At 40.1% G+C, this 26,571-nt stretch overlaps 1 protein-coding gene across 1 annotated transcript in view; it reads left to right on the top strand.

The window, feature by feature from the left end:
* Positions 1–26,571, top strand: part of LOC121316553 (inactive phospholipase D5-like) — a 181,622-nt gene that overhangs the window by 22,047 nt on the left and 133,004 nt on the right. The gene's annotated exons all lie outside the window — the stretch shown is intronic.

The following is a 26,571-nucleotide window of genomic DNA, read 5'->3' as shown; positions in this document are numbered from 1 at the left end:
CCACTCGACCTGTCAAACCTGCAGCTCGAAGTTTTCTCTTCACAGTTGAAACTGAGACTTGCATACTTCAACCAGTGTTAAGCTGTGCTTGAGCTGTTGTCCTGTGAGCCGCCTATCATGCAAGCTGTTGACTCTCAGAAACGTGTCTTCTGATTCTGTTGTGGCTTTGGGTCTGCCAGACCTCTTCCTGTCAGAGTTACCTCCAGTTTCCAAGTGCCTTTTGATGGTGTAGGAAACTGTACTCACTGACACCTTGGCTTTCTTTACAATTTCTCTAAGGAAAGACCTACACTTTTAAGGGTTATAATGGTCTTCCTTTGTTAATTACCTTTTTCTTGCCATTATGATAGCAATTCACTACTTCCTGCAGTACAATACTGTCCAAATAATGCTTAAGAGGGTGTAGTAACACAGTCTGTTCCAACACTTCTTTTATACAGACAGAGGATTTGTAAGTAATCAACAAAAGTTGGGACACCTGTAGGAATTGTTAGCATCAACTTTCAAGGCTTAATTTACTTCCATTGCTGCAGAACAGCTGTAAGTTGTTAACCCATTACTTGATCCCTGAAAAAGGCCTTTTTGTATAACTCTGAAGTGTACATTATTTTTCAGTTTTTGGTAACCTACACTTTTTTTTAACCTCTGGCAGTTTACCGCTTACCTTTGTATTATTTCAGGTTATTCACTGGACTTGAACTGCTTAAATTTCAATAAAAACTGGAAAAATGGGGGTGTTCTAAAACCTTTGACCGGTAGTGTGTGTGTGTGTGTGTGTGTGTGTGTGTGTGTGTCATATATATATATATATATATATATATATATATATATACACACACACACACACACACAATATACAATACCAACAATTGGGACAGAATACATGTAGGTTTGTGTTTTATCCATATGGTGAAATCAATCAATACTCAAAAGTGCTTGATAAAACTGTGACTGTTTGATAAAAATAACACAGATTTCTATTTAATTTTGGAACTGTTGCTTGTGAACCTTTAGAGAATGGATGCTCAGTGACTGTTTCCATTTTTATCAGAGCCAGCATAGAGAGATGTAAAATGTTTAGTGGCATGTGGTTACTTTGAAACAGCAATAGGAAAATCAATGAACAGAGCACTTGCTATTCATTCAGGAAACAGTATTTGACCTCAGACACTCATGTACAGCCTTATATTCTATGCATGCTCAAGTACACCATGGGGCCTATGTACTAAGATCCAGCAAGTGCAAGTAGATGCATATTTAATTTGAGCTGTGCAAGTACGCATCTCAAAAGTCAGGGGCTATGTATTAACTGCAGAGTGTTGAAAACTGCATCTGTGCATCTAAATGTGGGCCAGAGTACTTAAATGAAGTGAATGCACCGTGCATCAGAATAGTGTTGGCTCTGGATTGGGCTGAAGGGAGAATTGTGTGGCTATTTCTTGAAATCCTGACACCGTGTCCAATACCCCTTTCACACACAAATGCCGCTATTGAGCTGTCTCAAAAATGTTAAAAAATTATTTAAAATACCCACAGCATGATATGGCGCAATTATGACAGTCAACAGATCGTTCTCATAGCTGCAGAAAATTCACTTTAACATTTTTTTTCTTTTGACGCCTTGCAACGCAAAAGCTTTATATTGCATACTGTGTATCATTTAAAACGACTACAAAGGTTTTCATCGGGTCACCTTCAATATTTGAAACACCCTTATTTAATTTACAGCTATGTATTAATATTTATTACCATTTTTAAATCCTCTCAATTACTGCACATCATGAATATCAGACGATGATAAAACGTGCAAAAAAAAATTCTAGCAATACATTCTGTGACAAAGTGGGGTGCTTTTAATCACAGTTTAGGTTTTTTTACCACAGTCTTCTAATGTAAAAAAGGAGACTCACAACCGCAGGTATGGTATAAAATGAAAAGGTGCACGTATGCTTATTGTCTTCTTTGTTTTGAAGCATGTTGTCAATAACAAATGACAAACACTTTATCAAACAAAAAACAAAACAAAACAAAAGCCTATCTCCACAATGGAGAACTGAATTAAACTTTTCTCCATGAAAGTAAACTATGATATCAAACGACTAAGCCAATTACCAATCAAACACTTTGTATAATTCTTTGTAGCTGATATAAACGATACCTTTGTTTCAGTTGCTGCAACACGCTGTGTCTGTGTGTAGGTCTGAGCCTTGTCAAAGTCCCTGCAATGAGGTTTCAGCCAGGCTTAAACACCTGCCTTAACCGATCACAGGTGTTTCCAATTAACCCTAGTTTGGACACATATGGTATCATGGGAACTGGAGTTCTGAGTTCTTTGATAGCTGAGCTACACTTTCCTTTAAAAAACACAGCTATTGTGCACATACTGAGGTCTAATCTATACCAAATCCAACACTTTGCATCACATTTTGTTACACATCCTCCCCCTCAGATCAGACTGTGAGAAGAAGGAGTGAACTCAGGAATAGCCCCTGCTTTGATCCTGCCCCATGCTCAATAGAGAAATTGAATGGTTGTAAGCTTAAAAAACATTTGGTGACTCCTGCATTTTTCTCTTTGTTTTGATGCATCCCAGTTAGCAGGGCATGGTCTGTCTATCAGTTTAAATCGTCTTCCTAGTAAATAATATTTAAATGACTAATGTCCACTTAATGGCCAGACATTCTTTTTACTCCTGCTCAATGGTAAATACATCTCAGTTACATATATGAGCAGGAGGATGATGGGATATGTAGTTATGAGAGGCCCACGTGGATACATGTGAAGCCATCTTGAGGCAGGGAATGCAATTTAGAAGTTTAAAAAAGTGGTTAAAATGTTTAAGAAAATAAAATAAAATAAAACAATACGCACACCTTACGTAAACAGTTGTAGCAACACATGGGAACATGTAACACAGTAAAATAAAAAGGTCGTTATGTACCCTTTAAGGGGGTGGCTATCGAGGCAAAACCAGCAATCAACCTTCTGTAGTAGCCTGTGAGCACCAAGAAAGCCCTTACTTGTTTTTTTGTTTTTTTTATTGTCAGGACATGACCACTTTTGAATGGCTTCAAGCTTGCTAACCTGAGATTTTACCAGTCCTTGTCCAATTGTATAGCCCGGGTATTTGACTTCCTTTAAGATTATAGCACACTTATTTGGATTGGCTGTCAATCCTGCAGCTCTGATAGCATCAATTACAGCTTGTACTTTCTTTAAGTGGGAGTCCCAATCTGAGCTATGTACAACAACATCAGCTTCCTCACTCTAGGGTACTTGCCAATATCCCTTAGTTAAGTGTGATCAGGTATCTTGCTGTGCCAAGTCAAGCAATTAGTTCATCCACCCTAGGCATGGGATATGCATTACATTTCAATATATTGTTCAGTTTACGAAAATCGTTACAAAACCTTAATATACCATCAGGTTTTGATACCAACACAATTGTACTGGAACATTTGAATGAGGACTTGTTAATCACCCTGAACTGAAGCATTCATCTCACCTCCTCACTAATGGCTTCTTTTTTAGCTTCAGGTATTTTATAGGGTTTTATATTAAAAGAATTTCTGGGACCATTAAAATCTCATGTTCAATGATGTTAGTTCTTCCTGGAAGACGGGAAAACATCTTTATTTTTCCATAAGAACTGACTTACCTCCCCTTTTTGAGACAGTTAAATTTTCTGCTATTTGTACCGAAGGTAATGAATGAGCAACCTTAAGTCCTGTTTTTAATTTAGTGGCCACCAACACTTCCCTGTCCTTCCAAGCTTTGAATAAATGCATGTGATATATTTGCTCGGGTTTTCTCCTTCCTGGTTCGAGACCGGATTTTTCATGGGTCTCGAACAACAAACAATGTCAGATGGCTTTCTTTCGTCCGCACAAAAATACATGTGTGTGTGTGTGTGTGTGTGTATATATATATAAAATTCTGATAATAACACAACACAAATAATAATCATGCATAAATAATAAAAGGGGCAGGTACCTTGCCACAGGGACCAATAACTGTCTTTCTTCATCTACACCTGTTTTATTAACTCTGTGCAATAGTCATTATTTACTCCAAAATATGGAAACATTAAGGGTACCTCCAGGTTCACAGGTACACCATTTATCATTTGTACATTCTTTTTCGATGAGCTAAATGCAGGATCACTTAGTTAAACAGTCTCAAAATCCCCATGACTTCTATTTAAATCAGGTAACTCTAACACTGAATCAGTCACTGTCACTGACATTTGGAATTGTCAAGAGTGATGAGCAACAGTGAAAACACTGCCTTTTTTCGTGTGGGCAAAGTATTTGGGGAAGGTCACACAAACAGTATTATTAAACAGTGGAACAGTCCATTTCAGTCAGAAGCTGGCACTGTGCGGTGCATTTACTATATTGGAGGGTATCTGTTTTGATTGCTTTGATTACAGGAATCTTAGTTGTTTACAGAAAGCTGTGGGACAATGTAAAGATAAAGAATTTTAGATTGATTGAACAGGAGAAGATGAATGTAACTGACAAACGGCTTTCTTTAACATCAGGGCTAGAGAAGAACACCATGTAACAGTATAATATTCAGGTACATTTCACATCACTATAAAGAGTGGAGCAAAACACAGTTATTGATTCAATGCAGGGACAGATTTAAACCCCTACAGTCCCCCACACCAGCAGGGCTTCTGCCATGCCACGGTGTGTAACATTTATAATTTGTGTTAGATACAAATTCTGCTATATACCTCAGTTTTATTAAACAAGCAATACTCAGAATAGTCTAATCAAATTGTTGCCTTCTTTTCAGTCTGTGTAACACTGTGTCCATGTGTTATGTTGAAAACAATTGCATGAAAAAGAGACAGGCCTTGTAATGCAAACCTTTTGTGTATCACAACAATATGCTGCGTTATTCCCCCAAGGTATTCAAGTTTGTTGGTTGCTGAGCTCTAGCCGTTCAGATTTTTTTTTAAAATAACATATTAACTGTAAAAGTGAAAGGTCTAGAATACTATTTCTCACATGCAACCACCAACCTCTTAATCAAATTTTATCTTAATTAGCTCCTCTATCCAGCTTCCATTTAGCACAATGTATGCTGCTTGCATTCTAATTCCTCATAAAGCTTCTGTTTCTGTTAACTGCTATAGACCAGCATTACTGTCAGCATAATCACTGCATATCGATCGGCCAAGCTTTCATTGTCATCTGATTTCATTTTGGCATGTGTCACAAATCTCTGCCTGTTTCACTTTGTGTCAGTGCTCATTGGTTGATCAAAGAACATAAGCTGTACTAGTTCAGTTTGCTGTACAATAGCGGTATGGAATAATATTTTCTTTAGTAAAATGTCAGAATATTCTAACAAACATTGCTCCGCACAGGTTTGAAGGCAAAAATCCATGTCTGTGTCTGCCATAAATTATATAGCTGATATCAATTAGAAATTTGTAACAGAACGTGCTTTGCCTTACACCGATTTACGACCTTTGCGCAATAGTTTAGGAAATGGCAAGTGGGAGTGTAACAGGGCAGAAGCCCTGTACATGTAAATAGTGTGTTTGATTTTTCTTGTTTGAATTTGGATTGTAAATAAAGTTGGTAGAAATACATGTTTGTGCTAGATATGGCTAATCTAGGAGTTAGAATCCCTTTGTAATGAGACAGGTGTGGAAGGCGGCCAGATGTTAACTGATTCTTTGGTTGTCAATAAGCCCTGTCCACTTATAATAAAAGAGGAGCTGAGAAACCAGTTCCTTTGTTCTTTTTCAAGCCTGGAGATGAATTGATGGAGAACACTCACAGCTGTGTGTTTAACCAGCAAACAAGGCAAACAACGAGTTATCACTATGTGTAGACTGGAATAACCACAACTCTAAATACAGAGATTCTTTTAGGGGATTTTATCCCACCCCAGTATATTTCAGTTAGAGAGGCTGGGTTCCTGGTGTGGGAACTCCCTCTGTAGAAGGAGTAGCGCACGGCCGAACTGCTGCAGGCCACCTTTTGTTTTGTAATTTCTGTTTTGTTTAGCATTATTGTAAATAATTTCAAATAAATCCTGCTTGTCTGAGTGGCCACAACCTCTGTGTCTCTCCTATATCTTTCAGCAGATACCCACACCCCTATTACAGGGAGGTTGCCCCAATGGTTTCTTGAAACTTGGATTGTGTTTTTAATATCTGTACTTTAAACAGCTGGGCACTTTTGATAATTTGGTGTTTGTTCAATGTGTTTTTGTTTTTGTATATATATATATATATATATATATATATATATATATATATATATATATATATATATATATATATATATAAAGCTTGGCTTGTGTTTTTCATTTGTTTGATCCGTGTTAATTGTGCCTGAAAAACAAAATTGCATCAAATACACAAGTATAACACACACACATTATGGAGTAGCAAAATTATTCAACCTATATTGAGGCAATGTATTGAAGTTTGGATAGGGTTAATGTACATAGAAGCCTAGTTTTTTGAAAGGGTTAAGATGTGAATCTGTGTAGCAGAGCGGTTATGCACTTTGAGTGAAAGTATGACAAGATAGGGCTCAAATCCTGCCATATATAGATATATAGATCAAGTAATTTCTTAAAAATGCCAGTTGCTCAGTGTTTGTTATTTGCGTTGAGTTAAAATTGCCAAAATGAGCTGATTAAGAAACAGTATAAATAGCCATTAGAAAAGATATGATTTTAATTAACGCAAGAACAGTGAAAGATACGACCGTGCCCCACTTGAGTAATGAAGATCATCTGGTTGCTATCACTCTGATTGAAGACGGTCCGTCTGTGAGAGAAGTTGCCCGGAGAATTAAATGTTTTGTTTCAACAATCAGCAGACCAGTCCAGAGAAACCAGGAAACCAGCTCTGCAAGGGTCAGGCCACGTCTTGGAAGGCAGATGGTCACCACACCAGCCCAGACCATTATTCTGACTGTTGCGTTGTTCAAGCCAACCGTGACCAGCCAACCTTCACCTGCTGGCTGCAGCTGCCCAGGAAGAGCGGCGGAACATCCCACAGTAATCTATCCAGAGGCTGATCAGGCCAATGAATCAACACTGCCAGGATTGTGTTAATGCTCAGGGAGGTCATGCACTCTACTAACTTTGTAATGTTTTCATTTTGACAGTGTCATGTTTTATACTGAAAACATATCATGATTCTTTGATCTGGATTTTTGATTAAATCTATTAGACCTGAGTGTTGCATTTCTTTTGTGTATATCTATCTGTTGCATTTCTTTTGTGTATATCTATATATCTATATATATATATATATATATATATATATATATATATACACAGTGCCTATAGAAAGTCTACACCCCATTTCAAACTTTTTTAACTTTATCTACAAATCCTACCCCACAACTTCCAAGGGTAAAAAATATTCTAGACATTTGTAGAAAATTAATTAAAAATAGAAACTGAAATAGCTTGGTTGGATAAGTGTCCACCATCCTTGTAATAGCAATCCTAAAGTAGCTCAGGTGTAACCAATCGCCTTGGTGTTTGTTCAATGTGTTTTTGTTTCATATATATATATATATATATATATATATATATATAAAGCTTGGCTTGTGTTTTTCATTTGTTTGATCCGTGTTAATTGTTGTTAATTAAAAATAGAAACTGAAATAGCTTGGTTGGATAAGTGTCCACCGTCCTTGTAATAGCAATCCTAAAGTAGCTCAGGTGTAACCAATCGCCTTCAAAATCACATACCAAGTGGCCTCCACCTTTGTTAAATTGTAGTGATTCACATGATTTCAGGATAAATTCAGCAGTTCCTGTAGGTTCCCTCTGCCGGGGAGTGGATTTCAAAGCAAAGACTCAACCATGAGCATCAAAGCGCTTTCAAAGGAACACCGGGACAAAGTTGCTGAAATGCACAGATCAGGGGATGGATATAAAATAATATCAAAGTCCTTGAATATCCCTTGGAGCACGGTCAAGACCATTATTAAGAAGTGGAAGATATATAGCACCACCAAGACCTTGCCTAGATCAGACCATCCCTCCAAACTGGATGACCGAGCAAGAAGGAGACTGATCAGAGAGGCTACCAAGAGGCCAATGGCAACTTTGCAAGAGCTACAGGCTTTTATGGCCAAGACTGGTCAAAGTGTGCATGTGACAACAATATCCCAAACACTCCACAAATCTGGCCTGTATGGTGGGGTGGCAAGAAGGAAGCTATTACTCAAGAAAGCCCGCCTTGAATCCCATTTGAATTATGAAAAAAATCACTCAGGAGGTTCTGTAGCCATGTGGCAAAAAGTTTTGTGGTCTGATGAAACTAAAATGGAACTTTTTAGCCTAAATGCAAAGCATTATTTTGGGCGCAAACTCAACACAGCACATCACACAAAGAACACCATCCCTACTGTGAAGCATGGTGATGGCAGCATCATGTTATGGGGATGTTTCTCATCGGCAGGGACTGGGGCACTTGTCAGGATAGAAGGGAAAATGAATGGAGCAAAGTACAGAGAAGTCCTTTCTGGAAACCTGCTGCCCTCTACAAGAAAGATGAAACTGGGACGGAAGTTCACCTTTCAGCATGATAACAACCCAAAGCACACAGCCAAAGCTACACTGAAGTGGCTAAGGAACAAAAAGGTAAATGTCCTTGAGTGTCCAGTCAGAGCCCCGACCTAAATCCATTCAAAAATTTGTGGCATGACTTGAAGATTGCTGTCCATCAACGCTCCCCAAGGAACTTGACAGAGCTTGAACAGTTTTGTAAAGAAGAATGGTCAAATATTGCCAAAGCTAGGTGTGCAAAGTTGGTAGAGACCTATCCCAGCAGACTCACATTATCCAATTATGATCTTTCAGTTTTGTATTTAATATATATATTTTTTTTCACAATAAAAACTTTTTTCCCCTTAACAGTATGGAGTACAGTGTGTAGATAAGTGGAACAAATCCTCATTTAAATGCATGAAACTCTAAAGTACTGACACAACAAAATGTGAAAAAAGTTCAAGGGGGTGTAGACATTGTATAGGCACTGTGTGTGCGTGTATTATATTATATATATATATATATATATATATATATATATATATATATATATATATATATATTTGTAAAGATCCTCTCAACTCTCACGGTTCGTTGCCCCTTTAAGACAGACCCAGGACACAAATTAATTTTTATCAGCGCTGATGCGCACTTTTAATAAACCCAAATAAAAAATTAAACAAAACAAACAAACACCTATCTCCTTCTTGGAGCACTAACTATACAGTCAGGATTCCCCTAACTAACACCCCGGACAGCTAAGCTGTTTACCGGTAACCCAAAACCACAAAATCACAGTTTATCACAGCACCTCACTCTGACTGCTCGGAAACAGAGCACACTTTCTGTTCCTTCCCTCAGCAACCCCGAACAGACTGGCTGCATTCTTTAAATACCCTGCACCTGGCTCTAATTTACAATTAACACCAGGTGCAGGGGATTACTAAACAATAAAACAATTAGCCCATTCACCCAAATGTGCATTCTCACATGTTTTCTGCAGAGAAGGATTTTAACCCCCTCCCTGCTAGTTTACTATATATATATATATATATATATATATATATATATATATATATATATATATATATATATATATATATATAAGAAAAATATAGCTAAATAAAATACTTAATTCATCAAGGTAAAAACAGGCACGTTGACGTGTTTCGACATGTTGTCTTCATCAGAGCGTATTGAAAGCACGACTCATTAGATCTATTAAATGCACTTAACTATCAAATGTCACTTAACATCATTATATTGTTGGAACAGCAGGCAAATGGACTTTCTTATTAAATGGTTTAGCTCAGATAGACAGATCCTAGACACACAGTTACAGGTACATGTAAACCAAAACACAACCCTGAGCTGCATGCAGGCAGCTCCTAAATAGTGATCCCCCAAGCCCTATTGCCTCACACGCAGAGGGGTACATTTACATACACACGGTCCAATTGCTCAGACTCTCAGTCCCACGCAAACATCTAGTTGGCAGAACCGACCACAAATCATAGTGCTGCCAACACAGACCCCATCTATATACAGCAGCACTGTACAAGTGACAACCCAGCCAGCACTGCCTAGACACAAAATGTGCTTCTACTCACAGCAATACACTAACACTCCTGCATGGCGGTGCAGGGCTCTCTCTCTAGGGCTCTAGCGGCATGGGGCTCTCGTGGTGTGGGGCCCTCTCTCTGGGGCTGTGGCGGCACAAGGCTCTCTCTCTGGGGCTATGGCGATGCTGGGCTCTCTCTCTGGGGCTATGGCAATGCAAGGCTCTCTCTCTGGGGCTATGGCAGTGCGAGACCCTCTCTCTGGGGCTCTGGCGGCACAAGGCTCTCTATCTGGGGCTATGGTGATGCTGGGCTCTCTTTCTGGGGCTGTAGAAAGACAAATAGGAAAGAAAAAGCCACCGAATTTAAACAGGTATCTCCCTACCTGCGCTTTTGGTCTCTGTTCTGATATGTATGTGTTTTTAAAAGGCATTGGTGTTTTAGATGAGTGCAGGAGACGGGCTGTATTGGTTGTTTTTTTGTGAGCCCCGTCTCTGAGCAGGTATTGAGCTGCACTGCCCTTTAGTTTTAAATTGTAATTCTGTGTTTAGTTATTGTTTTAATTAACGGGCAGTGCAATCTGCTTGCCATGGCTGTGTATTCTAGATCTGCCCTATTTGTTAAGTATAGTTTACACCTGTATTTAATAAAATGATGCTCATTGCCCAATATAATAGTGTTGTCTAGTTTATATTTTTCTTCTGGTATTCTGCCTGGCTGATCCAACCCAAAAATAACGAGTGCCCCTCCCGGGTGCTACATATGTTCAGCAGCAATTGGCCAAATAAATTAAAGTGATTTTTTTTTTTTTTTTTAAATAAATATAATTGACTCAGCATGATGAAATTGACATAACTAAAATTCGATCATGATTTCATATATATATATAGTATAAGTGATTGTCTCTTGACTTACGTCAGTAAGTAGGGGATAGTCCTTCAGATTTCAATTTCCCATGGCTCAAGATGAATGAGACAAGTAAGGTTGCACACTCCATAATGTTCTTTAATGATACACACTAACTCAGAAATTTAAAAATTATTTTCCTTTTATTTAAACAAACAATAGATTAAAAGTCCACCTCCACAATAGTTTCGACTCAAACGTGTCTTCGTCAGGTGGTGAATATATTACTCAAATTTATACAGGTCATCGTTAATTATTTCCAATCACAATATCAATTAACAAGTTAATGGCAAATTTAATTTTTATATAACACTTTATTAATACTGTTATCTCCATTTAAGTGATGAATAGCCCATATTTTTTCAATTAAAATCCGACAACAATTAGATAGAAGCTAACCCCTCACATATCAAAACATTCCAATTATATTCATAATTAAAATGCCAATTACAACATTTACAAGAATGCATTTAAATGTAAATTCTCATTGAGGCCATGCGGTTCCATTGTTTTTTAGAGTAAATATCCAACAGGCTTCCCTTTTAAATAATAACTTTACTATATTTCCCCCTCTCTCTGCTATTGACACATTTTCTAACCCGACAAATTGAAGGCTTGAAACTGAACCATGTTTCATTGTTTGATAATGTCTAGCAATTGCATAATACAAATTATTGTTGCGAATAGCTGCCTTATGTTCCGCTATCCTTGTTTTTAAATTTCGTTTCGTTTGACCGATGTATATTAAGCCACAAGGACATTTAAGCATGTAAATGACATGCGTTGTATTGCAATTGATAAAACCTTGTATTTTACATTTTTTACCTATATGTGGATGGTTAAAATATTTAGTATTAAAAGTGTTAGAGTAATGCACGCATTTACTACAACGAAATTAACATGTCTAACTGCTGTTAGCCAATTGCCACTGGAAGATGATTTACACAGTACATAGAAGAAACAATTGAATCTTTTAAGTTTCTACCTCTTTTAAAACAGAATCTCAGTGGAATAGTCGATAGTATACCCAGATTAGGGTCACATTTTAGACTGTTCCAATGTTTCAAAATAATATTTTTTTTTTTATTTCATTGGAGACATGATTATGATCCATTACAAATCTTTCTTTGTTTGGTTGGTCATTATCAACGGGCTCTATTAAATCTATTCGTTTAAATTTTTACGCTTTATTGTATGCCAATATGAACGTTGTATTGTTATAGCCTCTAGATCGAAATCGATTCTGCATATCCAAAGCTTTAGTTTCATAATCCAATGAGTTGCTACAAATGCGTTTTAAACGTAACAATTGCCCATAGGGTATATTAGAAATTAAGTGTTTTGGATGATCACTTTTCACATGTAAAATCGTATTTCTATCAGTTGTCTTACGAAAAATACAAGTGTCTAGCGTACCATTGCAATTTAGAATAAGCTTGTTTTTTGAGAGTAACCCACCCAGATAAACACCCACTCTAATATGGGTTGAGACTGTTTTGAGATTGTTGTGAAAGGCAGTGCTTTAAACACACACACACACACACACACACACACACACACACATATATATATATATATATATATATATATATATATATATATATATATATATATATATATATATATATATATATATATAACGTCTCTGTCAGTTTTCAGCCATGGTGATCTGCAATACCTGTTGATCAGTTTCATTTTATACCTCAGTTTATTTTTAATTAACGAATAGTAAGATAAATGATTTGAAACAGTATTTACTACTAACAACATGACACCCCACTAATGACATTTGAAAAACAATTTAGGCAAGAGCAGTAAAATATATTATTAATCAACCAGGCATGGGGTATTTTGCTTTATTACAGCAGCTTAGATTCACTCGTGTACCAGTTCTCTACGCATTTTTACAGGCAGATGTTCCTTTTTAAAACATAAATAAAGAATTTAATATAAATGATATAGACGTCGCAATAAGTGCGTTCCCTAGTTTATTTCTATGTTGACAAAAGAAGTTCATTGTCAGTAATCTCGGATGTCCTGTAACATACATATTTGTGGATAAATGTGCCTGGGGTCTGCAAAAAAATACGTCGGGAGAAAAAGGAGATACATTTTTACCTTCCTTTGGCGACTTATTTCTCTTAGTGTATGACAGGTATTTACTTATTTTCTATATTTCACATAAAACTACAAATTCAGTGTGAAATGGTGCTTTTGGCTGATTTACTTTTGCTACGCCAGTACCTGAAAACATGTAAACTATCCGTGCTGTATAGAAATAGTCATTGGCAGTTCTCACGCCTTGCTGTAACTTGGCGCGAGATACTATCGCTCATTACACACACACACACACACACACACACACACAAAAGCAGACTCAACATGCAAAGCTGCTCTTGAACCCCTAATTAGCAGTCCTTATTGGGATTCAAGGTGCCAAATAGTGATCTCCACCTGCTAAAGTCAAAGTGCTGCGTCAGATTTGAGTGAAAATCAGGGAAGCAGGTACATCACTCAAAAATACCTCATGTTTTCTAAACACACCCAACTTGCAAGGTAAATGTTATGTATAGTGATCAACATTTTTTTGTGTTGTGGTTCCCTTTCAATTCGAAAATAATCATTAACGTATGGGGCATTGCCATCAGGTAGTCGGGATTGGCTGAGCTTTATAGCAAAGCTGGTTTTGGACCCTTCTCCGAGTTTATTTCAGTTACGTTTATTATTGGTTACTGGATTTTATAATTGTGTTATATATTTTTTGTATATTACATTTATATCCTTCACACTTTGCTTCGGCATCGCGTTTTTGTGTAACCTCGTGGTCTCCGTATTCTTCTATTATTATAATTATTTATAATTATTAAATATTATTTATACTGTGTGTTTTTGGGTTGTATATATTATTTTTCATATATATATATATATATATATATATATATATATATATATATATATATATATATATATATAAACACACACACACACACACACACACACACACACATTGTTTAGGACGCGCGTCGCTGGCCTTGGCCACGCGCATATTGCAGCCTCGGTCTTGCGTGGCTAGACCGTGTGTGTGTGTGGAGTCTGCTTTGCAACCCGCTATTATCTTCCACTGCTGTACGGTTTGCCCTACAGCCCATCTACAGTACACCAAGCACTTGCTGCAGCGTTCCAGAAGAAGACGACGACCACGAAGCACATTTTCCCCAGCACCAAGGTAGGTATATAAACACCATATAAACACCGTACCAGCACTAGCGTCTCCGCTCTGCGGGTCAGCTGACGCTTAGGCGTCTTGTGCCAGCGTCTCCACACTCGGTACTCGCTCTGCGGGGTGTCAGAGCTTCGGCGCTTGGGTGTAGCTATACGCTCGGCGCTTCGACACTCGACGCTCGGAACGCTATACGCTCGGCGCTTCGACACTCGACGCTCGGCGCTTCGACGCCACGTACTCGACGCTCGGCGCATCGACGCTATACGCTTGGCGCTTCAACGCTCGGCACATCAACGCTCGGCGCATTGACGCTACGCGCTCGATGCTCGGCGTATCTACACTTGACGCTCGGCGCATCGACGATCGACGTATCGGCGCGTGACGCTATACGCTCGACGGTAAAACGCTCGACGCATCAGCGTTTGTTGCTCGGCGTTTTCGTTCAGAGCTTGGTCGATGTTTACTGTGCCGTGTTTGCCCAAAATGTTGGGCTTTCACCGCTGCACGTCCTGTTAGGCAAAGCTGCCTGCCAGTGACCCACATGACGAGTGCATGGCATGTCTCAGGCCAGAGCACGCCGCATCTGCGCTGGCGGATAGGGCTTTTTGCCAGTCTTGCGCTGGTTTCCAGACTCACGCCCTTAGGAAAAGGGCCAAGAAATCAGTGGGTGGGCACTCCCCTTCATCGGGCTCTTCCCACACCATCTCAGCCCCGCCATCATCCACGGCGACGCCGCCAGGGCGACTGCAGCTCTCCACGAGCCCAGCCTCCCAGATTACAGCTGGTCAGAGGTCCCCCACCGGACGTGCTCTGGCTAGCAGCCCCTCCCCTTCTAGAGCACGCTTTCCTCGGGAGTCTAGATCGCGCTCTAGACAGGCGACACGAATAGATCTGAGGTGGTGGAGCTAACCTCCAAAATGTCCCAATTTATGGAGGTCATGATGGGACAGCAGTCCCTGCTTATGTCCCTGACTACAGCAGGACCTTGAGCCCCAGAGCAGCCCGCCGGGCCCGTCTCCAGCCAACCAACGGCCCCCCCTGAACCTCCATTGGCTAGTTCCCTCCCAATGCAGTCACAGAAGGACTGGGATATTGACGCCGTCTCCAGAGATGCTTCTGACATTCTGGAAGGGGACAGTGTAGAGGCTGAGGTAGCCTCCCACCACTCAGACCAGGATGCCATTTTAGCTCCTTTGCAGGCTCAAGGTGTCCGACTGCTGAACTATCTGGATGACTGGCTCGTCTGCGCACAGTCCAAGGAGCAGCTGGCACAGCACACAGTGATGGTTACGAACCATCTTCAGCGGCTGGGTCTGAAGGTCAATTCAGAGAAGAGCCCCCTCGTGCCAAGCCAACAGACCGAGTTCGTGGGGTTGCATCTGGACTCAATGTCCATGGAAGCGACCCTGTCAACAGAAAGAGTTTCCTCTCTGGAATGGTGTCTCTCCCTGTTCAGGTTGAGAGAAACAATCAGCATGGAGCTGTGTCAGCGCATGCTGGGGCTGATGGCTGCTGCCTCACAAGCCCTTCCCTTGGGCTTATTACACCAGAGACCTCTACAGACCTGGTTCAATGCCTTCGCGTTACATACGTGGAGAGACAAACATCGCAGGCTGACGGTATCCCAGACATGCTGGGAAGCACTACGCTGGTGGAAAGTTCCGGCAAACATCCGCCAGGGCGTTCACCTGGGTCCCATCTTCCGGAGGGAAGTGGTTACAACCGACGCTTCCAACCAAGGTTGGGGAGCAGTCTGGAACGGCTCTGGGACCTGCGGAGTGTGGTCAGGACCCTGGAGGTCAGCCCACATCAACACTCTAGAACTCAGAGCAGTGGACCTCGCCCTCCGGCACTTCTTGCTAGTGCTTCTGGGCAAGCACGTGTTGGTGCGGTCGGACAACACCATGGTTGTGGCGTATATCAACCGCCAGGGAGGCCTACGGTCCCCCCGCCTTCACCGAATGGTAGCACGGCTGTTGCTATGGGTACAGCCGCGCTTGACCTCTCTGCGCGCGGTTCACCTACCGGGCAGAGTCAATTACGCAGCGGACCTCCTATCCAGAGGAGGCCCTCTTACAGGAGAATGGCGTCTCCACCCTCAGGTGGTAGAGCGCATCTGGGAATGGTTTGGCAGAGCGCAGGTAGATCTCTTTGCTTCGCGAGAGACCACGCACTGCCCCCTATGATTCTCGGTGCGGGATCCCAACAGCCCCCTAGGAGTCGACGCACTGGCTCACAATTGGCCGCCAGTCCTCCTATATGCATTTCCACCGACTCCGATGCTCCCCGCCCTCTTAGAGAAGGTCAGGGTAGAGCGAGCGACAATGATTCTGATCGCTCCTCTGTGGCCTCGGAGAGTATGGTTCCCGAGCTTGGTGCAGTTACTGCATGGTCAACCGCGGGAGCTTCCCCTGCGAGCAGACCTATTGTCCCAGGCCGAAGATTGGCTTTGGCACCTGAACCCCAAGCCTATGCAGCTATGGGCTTGGCCCCTGGGCAGGAATGCCTGTCAGCCTTAGGGCTTTCGACAGCAGTGATCTCGACCATTCAGAGCGCCAGAGCGCCCTCTACCAGGTCGCAGTACACGTACAAATGGCAGTTGTTCCAAGATTGGTGTCTGGCGGGGGGCCATGACCCAATATCTTGTCCAATGGCAGTAATATTACAGTTTCTGCAGAAACTGTTAGATGAAGGGAAATCTCCCTCTACACTTAAAGTGTATTTAGCCGCCATATCAGCCTGCCATGTACGCTTTGACAGATTATCACCGGGTTGCCACTTTTTGGCATCTCAGTTCCTTAAAGGCACAAGACACTTGCGACCTCCAAGAGTGACCAACTTACCGTCATGAAGCCTTGACGTGGTGCTAGAAGCCCTTACCAAGGCACCATTCGAGCCTCTCCACTCAGTGGATATGAAGCTCATGTCTATGAACAAGCATTTTTGCTGTCGGTAGTGTCAGCAAAACGCGTCAGTGAATTACATGCATGCGTACAAATCCAGCCTTTCTGCCAAAGGTTATATCCCTATTCCATATGAACCAGCCGGTCGAGTTGATTGTGTTCCATCCTCCTCCCTTTTCCTCTCCAGAGGAACAACAGTTACACATGCTCTGCCCTGTGTGGGCATTGAGGTGTTATATTGACTGTACAAAGACCGTGAGGCAAACAAAACAACTGTTCATATGCCATGGTTCTAAGACGTTGGGTCAGCTGTTGTCAAAACAACGCCTTTCCCACTGGATAGTAGATGCTATTAAATTAGCCTATGAGTCTGCAGGCCTTCCACCGCCAGGGCAGTTGAAGGCGCATTCTACTAGGGGTATGGCAACGTCCTGGTCCCTCTTTAGAGGGGTGCCAGTGTCTGATATTTGCGCGGTACACCACATACCTTTATGAGGTTTTACAGATTAAACGTGTTGGATTCCTCCGCTCCATTACTTGGAGCATCTGTACTACACTCTATGGCACCTCAGGATGCCAATGTAGTGTCAGATACCCCACCTTAGGAAAGGTGTCATTGCGAGCATAGACGCTGAGGTGCAGCTCCGCATATGCCTGGATGTATTGCCTACGCAGTTGCATTATGACGTAAGTCTGTCCTACTGCCGAGAATCCTCCCTCGCGACAGCTTGGGTACACTGTTCCCATACGTTAATGGTTATTTTCGAATTGAAAGGGAACGATAGGTTGCGGATGCAACCCCGGTTCCCTGAAAGAGAAAATAACCATCAACCCGCGAGGTCGCTCCGGAAGCCTTCTTGGCCCGAAGAGCAAAAGAGGAAGAGAGTCTCTGCGTGCTGTGCATAGTAAGCTCCCAGGGGGGCGGGCTTACACGGCAGCTCGCGTAGAGGCCTATCGGCAGCTTTGCTATAAAGCTCAGCCAATCCCTACTGCCTGACGGCAATGTCCCATACGTTAATGGTTATTTTCTCTTTCAGGGAACCGGGGTTGCACCCGCAACCTATTGTTGTTATGCAGAATGTAAAAAACTAAAAAGTTTTTTTTTTTCTTAATTGTACAACACCCCTTTATACAAATTTATTTAAAGAGTTTAAGTTAAATTTAACAGTTTTTTACTTTTGTAAAAAAAAATCAGTACATTCAGTTTAGCAATGGATAATACTGAATTAATCTTTCAGCTTCAATGTAACATGTCAATTATAAGTAAAGGCAAGCATTTATAAATTATCTGTATTTGTCTTTCTATAATAATAGCAATGTTCATATCAATAAGCAAATCACATGAATATAGTATATGTAGGATCACTGTTTGAATGTACATGAGTAAGGAGAATATAAATACTCAAACTCAGTAAATTCTAATAAATAGGATATTATGAAATCGCAATTAATTCTTTAGCACTCTGTTGTTTAATTATCTATCCCTTAATTAGAATCCACGGCACCTAATTTTAATACCCTTTGCATTTGTTATTTTTTATTCTATATTTATTCCAGCACCAATTACTCAATTAAGTTGACTGCTTCTGTCTGATTGTTAAATTGGTCCATGAGATATGATACTGGCCCCTAGTTTATTCAGTACAGCGACTTATGATATGACACTGGCCCCTAGTTTATTCAGTACAGTGACTTGTGGCCACCCCGTTATATATTTTTTTAAACTCTCAATCTTTCTGGATTACTCTGATGATGTGAGCAGGTATCAGTTTAGCAGGAGCACAGTTACTCACCTTTGGAGAGAACGATAACATCAACTGAAGAGTGGACCTGCTAGAAACAACTACCGAAAGAGCTCAAATCATTTTACTATTTATAGCAATGGCCTATTTTTAGCAATGTGTTGCATCACTCTATACAATGAACTAAGTTCTGAAACCTTCTGAATGATGTTATGTTAACATGTAAACACATACTGCAATTTCTAATGATACTCAACGAAAAACTGATAAGTTGAAAAATGTCATATTTCGAAATCTATCATGAAATACTGCACTAGCTTCCTGTAGACTTTTGCTATATCATTTGTAGATTATTTGACTAAATGATGTTGGTATCTAAATTATGTTCACATAGTTTTGTTTTTTTTTTTTTTTTTTTTTTTTTTTTCCAAGATCCAAGAATTCCAGGTGATGTAAAACGTTTGACCATAGCTGCTGAAAAACACATATTCGTGTCAAACAGGATTAGTAACTAAAAATAAATTGCAAGAAATATGTAGCGTTTTCTAATCCAATGTCGCTTTTAAACTGACTAGTATTGTGTGACAGGCAGGATTTTTCAGTGTAGCTGTATTTATTTATTTTAGTTTAAAATAAGCTTTTGTATGGTAAATTTACTGTATCGCTGTATTACCAAATGTTTAAGAATTAAACACGAAATAATTTTGGAAACACAATTAAACTATACACGTTTTAATTTATTTGCGTGTTTAACTATTTAAACACGTAAATATTTTTTTTCCCCAATATGAATACTTAAGAATGGGCTATGCTTCACCTTGATCAAAAAACACATTAAAATAACTGTGTTATAGATGTGTCATTGTGGTCAATAGGAAAGAAGCAGAATGAGACAGCTGTGTGTTTAATTTTAACTCTTGCACACTTATTATATTTTTATTATATCACAGAGCATATCACGGATATGTTTGAAACTATACAACTTTATTAACATCAATAATACAAAGAATAACATTCTATTACTTCTCCCCCTTTTAAGTAAAACATGGCTGTTGTTTGTTTATTTTTAGAACAGTTAGTAAAGTAACTAACTAAGGACTATGGGTAGACTGTCTTAAGCCTTTTTATTATTAGTATTATATTATACAATTGTTACAAAATATCACAGTACAAAGTATCACATTATAAAATATCACATTACAGAATATCATATTACAGATAAGAGCAGTTAAGAGCAAATAAGCTCAAATTCAAATGAGAGCAAAAAAAAAAGAATACACTAAATAATTAATTGAAGAGCAAGTTCGACTGAGAGCAGTTAACTTATAGTAAAAATATTTCTGATACGTAAAGTCCAGTAAAAGCTCATAGTAAGTATAATAAATGGATGGGAATGATTTCAAATAACAGCATTTACAAAAAAAGTGAATATGGATACCTATAAGAGTAAAATCAAATACAAGATATAGGAAGAGTAGTAATATTAAGAGCAGGAGTAGAATACAGCAAGGTATGGAGTAGTTCAGTGCAAGTACAAGCTGATGCAAGTACTGGTACAACCAGAACGTGATCATAACAGTCCTAAGAGTTCCAGATGTCAGTTCCATATAGTCATAATGATCTTTTGTGTTATTCGAGTCACTAACTACGGAGCAGTACTGGTTACTTTACTTAGAATTAGTCCAGTATAGTAGAGAGCCATACAGTCCAGTCTTAGTGCAAGAGCAGCTTGGGCTCTGAATCGTCCTTGCCGGAAGGGATCAGAGTCATGATACAGGGGAAGGGTGCTAAATAATTAATTGAAGAGCAAGTTGGGTGACACCAAGGTTCTTGGTGAGTCCAGTGAGATTAAGGAAGGACAGAGTGAAAAGCAATAGAGATAAAGAGATTAGTGGTGGGGGAGGAAGATGAGAAAGAAAAGAAGATCTAATTTGGAGAGGTTGAGTTAGAGATGATGCTTTGCATTCAGGAGGAGATGGCCGAGTGGCAGGTAGAGCTATGGGTGGTAATGTCAGAGGCAGAGGGGGGAAAGGAGAGGAAGATCTGGGCATAATCAGCGTAGAAATGATACGAGAAGCCATGGGAGGAGATGAGGGGACCCAGGGAGCGGCTGTAGAGAGAAAACAGGAGGAGTCCCAGGACTGAGCCATGGGGGACACCTGTCGAAAGCAGTTTCACTGGAGCATGTCAGGCAAAAACCATATTGGAGAGGGTTGAGCGGAGAATGTGTTAATAGGAAAGCAGAGGGTTTTGGCAAGGGTTTTAAAGAGGAATGGGAGAAGGGAGACAGGATGAGGGATCAAGAGAGAGTTTTTTAAGATGGGGTAGTGTAGGCAAGAAGGAAGTCAAGCTTTTGGGAAGTACAGGGATTATTCTGCCCCATGAAGCCCTTTCCCAATCTAAATATAAAAATATCTAAACATCTAAACGTTTGGCCTTGGAGAGCTTATTGCCTTGCTTTGGCAGTGGCTTTCCTCTGTTGTTTCAGTAGTCTGTTGTTGATGTTGACTGGAACTTGCACTAAGACCTTGTATCTCTTCTGGACATGTATGCTGCCCCTCAGCTGTTGACGAGTGTCCTTTTTATTCACAAGCTGAATGTGTCTCTTGTGCCTCCTTGTTCCATCTGGATAACATATGACTGTGGTGTTGTGCATGTCTCTTGAACGATTCCAGTTGTACGCCATTCTTTTTCACCATCTGTCTTAACTCAGACCCTGTCTCTGATCATTAGCTGAGGAAGCTATCTTGCATAAGGTTTCTTATTTAGTACTTTTCGTAGGACTGTTTTGCTTTCACATCCTTCTGTCTCACAAATGTTAAGTTCGGCCACCCTGGGATAAAATTTTCCCTTAATGTTTGAACTGTGGTGTGGATTCTTTGTCCCGTCATTAGTTCCTCTGGGCTTTCTTTTGTTGACTCTGTGAGCATTGACAACTTAGTAAAGTAATACAAGGTAGGGATCAGCCTGCTTTAGAATCCCTTTTGCAGTTTTGCGTGTACATTCAGCCACTCCATTGGCTTGTGGATAGTACGGACTAGAGGTCACATGATCAAAGTCATAGTCGCAAACACTTTAAACTGCCAGGCAGTGAACTGCAGTCCATTATCAGTTATCATTGTCTCTGGTATTCCAAATCTAGCAAATATGCTCTTCAGCTTTGAGATCACTATTTCACTGTTGGTCTTTTGTAAGTCCAATATCTCCAGCCATCGTAAAAAGTAGTCAGCAACAATAAGGTAAAATCTCCCTCCATATTTGCAGCTTGTTTCTGTCATAGTAGCTCAGGCAGCTGAGTAGTGATGAGGGCTTTGCGTTTGCTTAATTTGTTTTCATTGCAGAATTGACCTGACAGGACTATTTCTTTCACTTCCATTGCAATCCCTGGTCACCAAGCTGACTGCTATCTCATTCACTACATTTGATTAGGCCTTGGTGTATCTTTTATATCATATCCGTTTTTATACTGCATGGAATAACAATTTTGCTTCCGGGTTTTACAAGTCTGTTCAATTTACTTAGGTGTCCCCTTTCTGCAAAGTATTTCTTTGCCAGTGCAGCTACATCTCTAAAATAGTCAGGCCACCTATTTCTTATATACTTCAACACACACTGCAGCTGGCTGTCACTGAATGTTTCATGTTTAATCTGTTCTTGTACAGATTTCCTCACAGGTCATGTTCTTCTATAGCACTGACATATGCTTGTTCTTCTTTCTCTAATTCTGATTGTTCTGAGCTTTTCCTTGGGTGCTTCGATAGCATGTCAGCTGTGAGCAAGTTCTTCCCTGGCACGTATTCAGCAGTTGGACTGCACTTTATGATCTTTAGGCGTTGGCATTGAATTGGTGCTTTGTTGAGGTCCTTGCTGTTTATTAGGGGATGTGATCAATTACAAGTCGGTATGAGTTCTCCACATAGCTACTGGTAAAACCTCTCTGAAGCCCATTCACCAGCGAGGCACTCCTTCTCTATTTGTGTGGATCGCTTTTCAGCATCAATGAGGGTACAGGGACAAAAGGCTACTGGTTCCAGTATTTTACTGTGCTCCTGAAGAAGGGTACCCCCTAGCCATAGTTACTGGTATCTGGACTGACAACTGTAGGCTTGTTTGGATCAAAGAATTCCAAAACAGGTGCAGTGGATAACATGACTTTGACTCTGTTGAAGGTCTCGTCTTGTTGTGGACCCTATAGCTATGCTGCATCAGACTTGAGCAGATCATTTAAGCGGTGCACAGCATTAAAATGTTTTGCAGGTATCGGCCTATGTAGTTTTTCATTCCCAGCAGTCTCCTTATTTCTGCCATGTTTTGTGGTGGGTGTAGGCTTGTAACATCTTCAACCCTCCCTGGGCTGGCTGTGATACCTTCTTTGTTGATCTCTTGTTCTATAAATTGTGTGTTAAATACTGTGCAGTAATTTATTTTAATAGCCAGAAATTACCGGCATCTTTTATGCATATGGACCTTAGTATTTTTTTTTTTAAAACAATTAATACAAACTAATGTACACACACCTTAGCATGCAAATGTTATTTTATGGTAGAGTCCAGACAGACAACCCAAGATGAACTACTTACAGCACAGCAATCCTTCACATCCCTTTTTTTTCCCAGTAGAGTTCAGTGCAACACAGCAGGGGATAAAACAAGGGCTACCTGTTTACCTCTTCCTCAGCTTGGATGGTAAGAACTTAAACTCCAGGGAGGCTTTTCAGGTCACTCTAAGCCCTATCCAAAAGCTGGCAGAAGATATTTTCTTGCACAGGGTTTAGTTGTTTTGTTTTTTATTCATTTGGAATTTTACTCAGTCCTGTACAATTTTATATATATATATATATATATATATATATATATATATATATATATATATATATATATATATATTAGGCAGGTGTGAAAAAATGCAGTAAAGTAAGAATGCTTTCAAAAATAGACATGTTAATAGTTTATATTTATCAATTAACAAAATGCAAAGTGAGTGAACAAAAGAAAAATCTTCATCAAATCAATATTTGGTGTGACCACCCTTTGCCTTCAAAACAGCATCAATTCTTCTAGGTACACTTGGTCACAGTTTTTGAAGGAACTCGGCAGGTAGGTTGGCCCAAACATCTTGGAGAACTAACCACAGTTCTTCTGTGGATTTAGGCAGCCTCAGTTGCTTCTCTCTCTTCATGTAATCCCAGACAGACTCAATGATGTTGAGATCAGGGCTCTGTGGGGGCCATACCATCACTTCCAGGACTCCTTGTTCTTCTTTACGCTGAAGATAGTTCTTAATGACTTTCGCTGTATGTTTGGGGTCGTTGTCATGCTGCAGAATAAATTTGGGGCCAATCAGATGCCTCCCTGATGGTATTGCATGATGGATAAGTATCTGCTTGTACTTCTCAGCATTGAGGAGACCATTAATTCTGACCGAATCCCCAACTCCATTTGCAGAAATGCAGCCCCAAACTTGCAAGGAACCACAACTGTTGCGTGCAGACACGCATTCATGTACCGCTCTCCAGCCCTTCGGGGAACAAACTGCCTTCTGCTACAGCCAAATATTTCAAATTTTGAATCTTCAGTCCAGAGCACCTGCTGCCATTTTTCTGCACCCCAGTTCCTGTGTTTTTGTGCATAGTTGAGTCGCTTGACCTTATTTCCACATCGGAGGTATGGCTTTTTGGCCGCAAGTCTACCATCAAGGCCACTTCTGACCAGATTTCTCCGGACAGTAGATGGGTGTACCAGGGTCCCACTGTTTTCTGCCAATTCTGAGCTGATGGCATTGCTGGACATCTTCCAATTTCAAAGGGAAGTAAGCATGATGTGTCTTTCATCTGCTGCAGTAAGTTTCCTTGGACGACCACTGCGTCTACGGTCCTCAACGTTGCCCGTTTCTTTGTGCTTGGACAGCACATCTGGAAACCCCTGTCTGCCTTGAAATTTCTGCCTGGGAGAGACCTTGCTGATGCAGTATAACTACCTCATGTCTTGTTGTTGTGCTCAGTCTTGCCGTGGTGTATTAGTTACCTTGTTAGCTGAGTTTGGCTGTTCCTCACCCGGTTTTATTCCTGCTACACAGCTGTTTCTGTTTCAGTTAATAATTGTGTTTCAACCTACATATTGAATTGATGATCATTAGCACCTGTTTGGTATAATTGTTTAATCATACACCTGACTATATGCCTGCAAAATCCCTGACTTTGTGCAAGTGTACCTAGAAGAATTGATGCTGTTTTGATCGCTGGTACAGTACTCCTCTGACCTCCCAACTCCCACCTAATAGGCTCTCGTTAACTGTCAGTAAATGTACTGCAGCATGTGTGACTAATGCTTTTGCATTTCTTACATTCAATCTTATTGTACATAATTATAACAAACTAATATTCAGTAGTATCTGATTACAACACCATACAGTACATAAAAACTAGCATTCAATTGTGTTCAAGGATTACAGATAATACTGCATATATTTGCCTTTTAATGTAGTGTTTTTACTGGTTATTGTTAAATGTGTAATTCCTGCAATATAGTAATGTAAGAGGGTTCGAAAGAAAAACCAACCAGGTGGGGGTGAAATGCAAGCAGGCCACTTCACATGGCAAGTTTATTCAGACAAAAAAATAGAACAGACCCATATGCAGCTAACTCTTAACCAGACTCTCTCTCTCTCTCTCTCTCTCTCTCTCTCTCTCTCTCTCTCTCTCTCTCTCTCTCTCTCTCGTCACAGATCAAAATCTGACTTTTCATTCTGCACAGCAGATTCCCCACACTCAAGCAAATAACACTAACCAAATTCAATGAAAAATAAATCTCACAGTAGTAATAAAACATAGCTAATTTACTTACAACAGGATTTATGCTAATTAGGACCTGTGAAACATTGCAATGTTTAATGAAAAAATATTGAAATTTTGTTTTATATAAAAATGTCAAGAGGCTAAGCAATACAACACTTAATTATCCACAGACTAATTGTACCCAATATAACACCATTAACGTCTTTCAAAAAATACAAAGTAAACTTTTTAAAATCTTTATAGTGTGAATATCATTTGACTTACTCTTGAATACGTTTTGTATAAAGTTATGCATGATATGCTGAATAACCCCTGCATATAGGGTTTAGGGCAGTGGTTTTCAACCTTTTCTCTCTCAAGTACCAATGTTTCCAGCAGGGACCACCAGGTGTACCAATAACTATGTGCAATCTTAAATGGCTGTTGTAAAATTGAGACCTACCCCATTACAACCAGGTTTGTTGTGTCTGTACTCATTTGTTTGTTGCCTCCTTCTGTTGAACTGTTAATCTGTGCAGCTTGTTGTGGTCCCTTATTTGTGGATTTCAATAGCTGCAATATGCAATCATAATAATGTACAAAGAATGCTTTTATTACAACCGCTGGTTCAGCCTGCTACCAGGTCACTCTCTGGTCCCTTCCTACTCTCCTGCCAGACCACTGATCCTTGCTTAATAAACATCCGGTTCCACACACACCAGTACACAACACTGTTTAACTTAACACCACACAGCTGATGACTGCAGTGAAGTCAGCATGTTTATATTTTAAATATTTTGCAAGTGTTGTGTCTGGAATTGGTGACCGCATCTTTTACTGTGTACAGTACAGTACAGTCGCATGCTGCAGCTCCCATGCTCAGTGTTAGTCCTGATCTGACAACATGTAACATAGACAGCTC

This window comes from Polyodon spathula, chromosome 6 (genome assembly GCF_017654505.1).
Source record: "Polyodon spathula isolate WHYD16114869_AA chromosome 6, ASM1765450v1, whole genome shotgun sequence".
Lineage (NCBI taxonomy): Eukaryota > Metazoa > Chordata > Actinopteri > Acipenseriformes > Polyodontidae > Polyodon > Polyodon spathula.
This window is presented reverse-complemented; position numbering and strand designations above follow the sequence as displayed.